A 6,893-nucleotide genomic window follows, 5' to 3' on the forward strand; every position below is an offset into this window, starting at 1 on the left:
AGTAGAGAATTTTTTTGGTCTCATCGGCGGAGGAGGCCTGTATCAATGCAGTATTTTTCAAACGCCGTCGAACATGGCGTATAACTCAAAAATTATTTAATTTTTTTTTTTCAAAAATACTTTGTATTCTTGAAATATGTGTAAATATAGCCTTAAAATTTGAAAGAAATTCGTTTTTTGAAAATTCCCAAAAATCTCCTTATATTTTGGCTGTTCTACTTAATGTGCCTCTCGAGCTTTTTATCGGGAAGCCGAAATCTTTTTCTGAAATCAAACACGATTTGAAGATATTTCTATTATTTTCTCTCCCTTATACGAAACTATGTATATGATGAAAAGAGAGAAAATTAAATTTTTTACAAAAGTTTATGGAATAACGGATTTTTTGCCTTTTCAAACATTTTGGAAAATAAATACAATATTTGAAAGAATGATAATATTTCGATTATAGGTTAATATAGCACACAATTAAAAAAACAAATGACAACCAAATTTTCGACAAATTCCGTTAAGTTTTTTTTAACAGGCATATGGTTTACTTTTTATATATTTTAAGAGTGAATTTTTGAGAATTACTTAATGAGATTATTTCTTTGCTCTATATTTAGGATGTATAAATCCAGCACAATATCTGTAATACAGTTAGTTTTTGTCAGTTTATTCCGATACTATGCTTTTCGTAGTTCTAGTAGTGGTTCTCACTTTGTAATCATCAAATCTTAGCCTAACTGTTTGACTGCTCATCTCTACAGGAGTGGACAGTGTATGAAAACGATAAGAATCAACAGGTTGCAGGCGTTTCCAAAATTGTACGCTCTAGCATATTATCCGTAACTTAGTGCCTTATTTAATACTGCCAAAATCGAATCGTTTTATATTGAAGCGACCAGATGACTTTTCCTATACAATATAAAACTATTTTCCTCTTGTTGTACAAGTATATGTAATACATCATTTAATCCTTTGAAATAATTGTCAATGCGTGAAATATAAAAACGATTAATGCATTGCTGTAGTTTTAAAAATTCTATACAGTTTTTAAATCTGGCTATAAGCTTGACCAACAAATGTTGTCCTCTAGTGAAAAGAGAGGAAAATGTGGATGATGGTCATTTTCTATAATTTTTTAAAAACTTATATACTTTAATTAATAATAAATTTCATTATGTTCAAATTCGAAATTTGATGAGAAATATTTCGATTTTGAAGACTAACTTAGAAAAACACAAAAACAATTTCATATTGTATATAAATACAAAGATTTCGAATTATTTACAAAAGTATTTCCTGGAATGAATATAGTTCGAGATTTTTACATAATTGCTGATACTTTATAAGAAGAATTAAAAGAATTTCTCCTGCAAAAAACATTAAACCACTTTTTCGTAAAAGTGCAAATGCACAGACTTACCCTTGTATGAATATAATAACATTAAATATATAAGTAATAAACAACCTGCACTAATACAAGTGGAAATGTCATTGCACATTTCATTATAATTTACTAAAACAAAATTTTCCAAATAAACACACTGTACCCAATAATAACACTTCCAGTAGCAATCGGCGTGTCAAAAATTGCTTCATTTCTTTTGTGCCTAAAATACACACAAATACACGTTTGTTTTATAACAGTAAAAATGACTAAGCAAAAGCATGTACCTTAAGTGCATATAAATGACAAACGAATAAACTCAACCGCCTGTCTATAAAATCTCAAGCAGCTTAACAATAGGAGATTTTGTACAAAATAAAGCAAAAAACTGCACACATTTTCTTGTTTTTTTTCTTTTTTTTTTTTTGGTGGTTGCTTAACTTCCAGTTAGCGCTTGTAATTATAAAGATGGGATGCCATAATGCGGCGATGGTCACTCAGCTGGCCAAGTGTGCAGTCAACGGAAACGCTGCGTTGCTGCTTTGCCTCATAAAAGTAGTAATAAGCACACACCTGTATAAGTGTGTGTATGTGTACGTGTGCGTCTTGAAGTTTCAGCTAATGAGCTCTCACCGCCGCCGCAGCAATTCGGAGCGGATGCGTCGCACAGCAGCGTAATTAAGCGTGCGCTCGACAATATTGCTGCTGTATTGAGTGAGTTTCATTAAAATCAACAAAAAAAAAGAAAAAGAAAAAAAGAGTTGAACAAAAAAGATATTGGACACAAAAAATCTGATTATCCGCTTTGGCATATTGCTTCTGTTTAACATTTTTATTTTAGTTAATATTTATTTTTATATGCCACTATTGTTATTGTTGTTGGCGTTTTAACCGTCCACACAAGTGATTCTTTTGTTCGAATATAAATGTGCACATAAATATGCACATCTATTTATACATGCTAATTGTGCGCTAATAGACGTCGCTTTCAAAGGTTGACAAAACAGCGGAAAATGAGTTATGAAGTTCCTAATCATCTGCGAACGTTCGATGAACCACGGCCAGACGTCGCCAAGGTTATGTCGCCTATGTGCTTATTGTAAAAAAATTGTTTATAAGTTAATACATACATACAAACAAAATGTTTCTTGTTATGCTTAGTGTTATTTACTTAAGCGTGTTATGCAATCAATTTTTTTTTTTTGTTTTATATTTTGGTTTTTGTAGGCGGTTAGGGTGTATGCATTTATTGCCTAAATTGCGTAATATTGAAAAGCGCTTATTACTTCAGTAATGAGAACTTGACGTTATTAAATGTTCACATTTTTTAAATTTAAAAATAGAAGAAAATATTATTAAGCAATGGCAGCGAAGTTTTTTTTTCATTTTGCAAAGGAAGTCGGATGCTTTTGCAAGCTTTTGTGTTGCTTAACACTGTTATAGTAATACTTATTCGAAAAGTTTCGTAAAATTTTGAATGCTTGCATTGGAAGATAACCTTACAACTATAAAAAATATTATTTTAAATATATTAGAACATTATACATATATGAAAGGTTATTATTATGGAAAAACATATTTTCAATATTCAAAAAATTTTATTATTTTATTAATAAATAAGTACATAAAAGGTGTTGTTTTAAAGGAATAGAACTTTAAATTATATTAAAACAACGACGGATTATTCGATTGACATGAATGGGAAATGGGAATTGGATTGACTCAAAAGATAATCTTGGTGCACGTCCAATTTTCGATGACTTTTTCCAACATTTGTGGCCGTATATCCGCAATAACACGGCAAATGTTGTCTTCCAAATGGTTGAGCATTTGCGGCTTATGCGCATAGGCCAATGACTATTTATAACCCCACAGTAGTAGTCTAGCGGTGTTAAATCAATTCACAGGTCAAAAACGTGTCTTTCAATAAATCGATTGTGGCACGAGTTGTCTGACATGTTGCGCCCTCTTGTTGGAACCACAGCTCCTGGACATCATGGTTGTTCAATTCAGGAATGAAAAGTTAGTAATCATGTCCCTATACCGATCACTATTGACTGTAACGTTCTGGCCATCATCGTTTTTGAAGAAGTACGGACCAATGATTCCACCAGCCCATAAAGCGCACCAAACAGTTAGTTTGTCTGGATGTAACGGTGTTGCGACATACACTTGAGGATTAGCTTTACTCCAAATGCAGCAGTTTTGTTTTTTGACGTCGCCATTCAACCAGAAGTGCGTTTCATCGCATCATACGATAAAATGAACGTAGTGTGCGATACGTATTCCGCACAAAACCATTATTTTCGAAATAAGATTGCATTATTTGCAAGCGTTTTTCAGGCAAGAGTCTATTCATAATGAATTCAACGATGCGAGACTCTCTCATTATAGGCCTACTCGAAAACGGAGCCCAAAAAATAATATCGAAATGCAAAATACCCAAAAGTTTTTTTATAATACCCAATCCATTTTCTTTCGACAGTGGCATGATTGTCAAATGTTATAAAAAATGTAGGTTTTGACAGCTCTCTCTCGAATCAAAGAGTTTCGCATCATTTCATCCTTGATGAATTGCCAAACTAAACGGAGAATAAATTACTTGACAGCTATTAAATCGGTCGCCATCTTGAACAGTAATGCAACTTAAAGTTCTATACCTCGAAAAAAAAACACCCGATATTTTAAATTACACATTTTTAGTTTAGTTAGTTGTAAGTACTCTTCTGTGCTTGGTATAGTCGGTATCTACCTTCTCTCGTTAAGTTCGAACATTTCACATTATTTTATTTAGTGCTTCTCTCGATTTTATGCATAAATGGATAGTTTTAACGCTGCTGTAAGTTATGTCGAAATTTCGAATGTCTATTAGTCGACTAACTAAAAAATCAGCAAAGTAAAAAAGTAAAAGTTCGAAACTGAACAAAACGGCTAAAAAAAACGTATCTCTCCCACGTAGCCGATTGATCAGTACGTAAAAAAAGTAAAAATCATTAAGAAAATATCTACTTAGATAAATAGCAACAACCTTTATATCTAAGGGAACCCCACATGACATTAAATTCTCAAAATTGATTTTTCGCTTTGTAAAATTTTCCACATAACTTTATTTGAATTTCAACCACAAAGCATTACTAAGCCACTATCAGCAAGAAAGTTGAAATTTTGAAAATATTATTTGATAACTTGATAGTTTTTAAACCTGACGTGATGTGATAAAATTGTAACTGGTCTCGTTATCAGAGTACGTTGAAGCTTTCATACAATTTAAATATAATAAAATTATTACGAACGAGTGAAGTTAATACGTGCGGTTCAACTCTCCTCAGTTTTTATGAAGGATTAAGTTGACTTGTTACAGTAAAAACGGAAGATTTAAGCGACAAACTTGCTGGTGGAGTTTCCTCAATATGTCATGTATGTATGTATACCTATGTCTCTACATGTAAAAATAAATGCATACAAGCGATATAATGAAATCTACATCGCATACTATTTAACATGAAAGCGAATGGGAATGAGCCTGGCAATACTATCCAAAAAACTGAGAAAAGTGCAATTTTGTTATTTGCACAAACTCGCGCATAAATATGGGTTTATTTTTATTATTAAACAACAAAGTACATGTCTGCATAGCCTAACAAACGAACGACATTCATCGACTGCCAAGGTGAAGCCTTGATCTCGGCAACGACAAACGTTTGTGGAATCTCCCAAAACAGTCGACGCGGAAAAAAATCTAGTGTGGGGAAAAACGAACCACTGTCATGGACAAAATTTATAATATTACCCAAAACCAAAAAAAAAAAAAAACATAAAAAAAATTACTAACACAGCTATAACAGCGAGTGCCGTTGAATAACAAGAAGAAAAAATAAATACTTCAATTCACAAACAAAATAACAACAGAGCAACTGTGTTAATTTGTGTGAGTGCGGTTTTGACTGTGGTGGCCTTAAGAAATCCAGCTACGCGATGCAAACAGCCACGCGGCAAGATGCGAAACCCCAAAAACAAGTCACAAAAAAAATATAAGAGAATTGAAACAAAAGTAAAAAGCAAATCAAAAGCACTCGGATGAGAGGTACTCAAGAGCTTATGAATCATGCGAAGTTTTTACCGCCAATAACAATAACAACAACAACAACGGTATAACAAATGTAATCCAAGTCAACAGAAACTGCCGCCGTGAAACGCTTGCTGATTAGCACTAACGAAAATTTCCATTTTTTCTGTCATTGTCATTGCCGCCGTTGCGTTTGTTGCTTCCACCGAATTGTTGCTAGCACTTTACATCGACAACATCTGCTCTGAATTTAACGTAAAGACAGCTGATGACAACAACAACGAACGTTAAGAGCCAACAGATGGTGCAGATAGTGGATAAGCCCAGCAGCAGTAAACAGAAAAAAGGAAAAGAAAACAACAAAAAACCGGCAATGATGGTCAGTCAGGCAGCGATAATGCAACAAACGAAAAAGTAGCAACAAAAACAATAACATGTTATGTGCACATCAAGCGGTTATGCGGACATACATTCAACGAAAGTGAAAGGAGTCGCCACACTTTTCTTATTTTTGCTCCAAATGACCATCCACAACACCAACACCAGAAGCGTCTACTACAACACGTTCACACGCACATATATGAGCTTACAAAAAATGCCTTGTAGGAAAAAGTATGATTAAAAAATATTAAAAATACAAGAAAAATCCTTAACTTCGGCCGCACCGAAGCTATAATAACCTTTACAAACACAAAAGATTCCTTAAAGAACGTTATTTAGACCGGTCAGTTTGTATGGCAGCTATATGCTGCACTTATCCTAAGATCCTATCTAAACAATTTCTTCGTAGGTTGGAAGCGTTGTCTTGGATAATAACCCTTGTCAAGTTTCTTGAAGACATCTCGTCAAATGAAAAACTTTTCCTACAAACACTTGATTCGGATCGTATAGTTTGTATGACAGGTTTATGCTATAGTTGTCCGCTCACAACAGTTTATATCTTTGTTTATTTCTACTTATCTTCTTATTCTGGAAGTTTTCATTAGCAGCTAAGCTAAGCTCTAACATTTTTTCATCTTTCTGGCAATTTGTGAAGTCCACACTCTGCCCTAATGTGAGCCGTATTCCTGTAAAAGCAGTCTGATTCAACAAAAACCGGAACAAAAAAAAATGGAAAAATATCCCAGCTGCTGTTTTCCAACTAGTCTTAACCGATCTTGCAACATGAGGCCAAACGCTGTTATGATGAAAAATTATTGCTTCGTGTCTAGTTCGAACGGAATTCCGGAAGTCTTTCGGCCATCACTCGTTCTAATCTTATGAGTTGTTGTCGATAGCGTTCACTATTAATATTATATTAATATTAATCTGGGTGAAGGATTCTGCTTTCCATGTTTTTTGGCAACAATCTTCATTGAAAAATTTTTCCAGTTCCTCATCTTCAAATATTTTAGCTGCACCGGATGTTCTTCATCTTTCAAATCAATATCATCATTTTTAAATCGTGCAAAC

The sequence above is a fragment of the Bactrocera oleae genome, chromosome 4 (genome assembly GCF_042242935.1).
Source record: "Bactrocera oleae isolate idBacOlea1 chromosome 4, idBacOlea1, whole genome shotgun sequence".
In the NCBI taxonomy this organism is placed as follows: Eukaryota; Metazoa; Arthropoda; class Insecta; order Diptera; family Tephritidae; genus Bactrocera; species Bactrocera oleae.